Source organism: Elephantulus edwardii, unplaced genomic scaffold, assembly GCF_000299155.1.
Source record: "Elephantulus edwardii isolate Elephantulus edwardi_28Jun2011 unplaced genomic scaffold, EleEdw1.0 scaffold00370, whole genome shotgun sequence".
NCBI classification, from domain to species: Eukaryota; Metazoa; Chordata; class Mammalia; order Macroscelidea; family Macroscelididae; genus Elephantulus; species Elephantulus edwardii.
Genome location: NW_006400120.1, coordinates 1,734,463 through 1,736,630, shown reverse-complemented (window position 1 = coordinate 1,736,630; position 2,168 = coordinate 1,734,463).

Genomic DNA, 2,168 nt, shown 5'->3' with positions numbered 1-2,168 from the left:
GTCCTGTAATTCTTCAAGTTTGTTTTTCATCCATTAAAAACATTCAATCATCTTTTTTCTAAATTCTGCATCAGAAAGTTCCATCAAACTTTCTGGCTTCATGAAATCCATTGCTACTGTGTCATTTTTGGGGGGAGATATCTTGTTTTGGGCTTGCGTGGTGAGTGAGGTGCCGGGCTTCTTTCGAGACATTGAAGTGGAAGAGTTGTTGAAAGGAAGGTGTTAGTTGGTTCTACCCTTATTCTTAGTCACCATAATCTGTGTCTCAGCCAACAACCTTTTCCAACTCTGTATTGGTTGGGAAAGAACAGGCTCCTTCCTCCTAATTGGATGCTGACATGGATAAGCGGACACAAATACCACAGTGTTTCAAGCCATTCTATATAACTGAATTGGAGATACTGGATTTGTATTATCTATATAGCTTGGTTTGCATTATAACTCATGAGAAAGCCCACAATTTTTCTATATTCAAACAATAATAACCTGATGCCCCTTCTAGGACTCTTATTAACAGCAACAAGAAAATGAGCCCAATTTGGAATTCATCCCTGACTTCCCTCAGCCATAGAAGGCCCTACTCCTGTATCTGCCCTCTTGCACTCCAGTGCCATAGTAGTAGCAGGAGTCCTTCTAATCTGATTTCATCCTCTTATAGAAAACAATCCCACACTACAAACACTCACTCTACCATATTTACAGCTCTCTGTGCACTAACACGAAATGACATATCCAAACTTTGTAAATAAATCAGTGTAAAAAAATGATTGTAACCTCAACTTCAAGTCAGCTTGGCCTAATTATAGTAACTATCAGCATTAACCAACCTCACCTAGCATTCCTACACATCTGTACCCATGCATTCTTCAAAACAATGCTATTTATGTGCTCTAGGTCCATCATACACAGCCTCAAAGATGAACGTGGCCTATTTAAATCTTTACCATTCACTGCTTCTAGCCCTGACCACCGATAGCATGGCCCTTACGGGCATACCTTTCCTTACAGGATTTTACTGAAAAGACCTAATTATTGAAACCACTAATGCCTGAGCCATCATAATAATAACCCTAGCAGCAACATCAATAACAGCCATTTACAGCACTCATATCATCTTCTTGGTCCTATTAGGACAATCATACCACCCTCCCCTAATCCTTATTAGTGAAAATAATCCCAATTAATGAACGCTATGAAACGCCTAGCAGAAGGAAGTATTTTCATTAGCAGTCGCCTAATCTGCAATTATATTACCCCATCTCAACCCCACAACTAACTCTACCTACTCATTTTAAATTTACAGCAATAACTGTAACTTTATCAGCCTTTATTCTTAGCTATTGAACTTAACTCCTTTACCCTCAACCTGCAACTCAACATACCCTACAACACTCATACATTTTCTTTTTTTAATTATTAAATTTTATTAACTTTAATGAACATTTACAGAGATTTTGGGTTTTCATTCATTCATTGTTGCACTATTTTCTCTACCCTCTTCCCCAGTTCATTCTTTTTTCCCCCCTCCCCCCTTGAAAGTCTGTTTTAATAGTCTAATCGCCACAGTGCTTGTCAGAGCCAGTTCTGATTAATCTCCTTTGTCAGTGTGTCCTTTGCTATTCCTTATCACTCCTCCCTGAGACAGACTTCACCCTGAGTCATAAGGAAAAGGGGATGGTGTATTCTCTTAGCTACTTCCTGCTGAAAAGGGATGCTGAAGGTTTCAGGGTGAAGATCTTCTCTCACTACTCTAAAGGGCCACTTTGGCAATAGGAAACACATAGACTATTATGGAGATTGATTTTGGAATTTAGATGCACTGTTATCAATTGTGCTTAGCCATATATGTTCATATTCTTGAAAATGTGTCATGGAAGTGTTGCAGCCTAGAAGACACAAATTTAACTAACAAGTTGAAAGTACATGAGTCAAAAATTAAAAATCAATAATATTCCACATAGAGGCTATAATAGTGGCACAAATCAAGTTACAGAGGGAAGGTAGTTCTTACAATAAAAGGTCTATTGACTAGCACTTTGTCTATTATAGTATAAAGGTTAGGAACCACAAGATGTAGAGGCTCAACTATGCCATTTATTGTTCTTAAGTCCTGGAGCAAATTCCATCTACCACTGGGTTGTTTTACAACTCGGAAGTCTGCAAGCAAG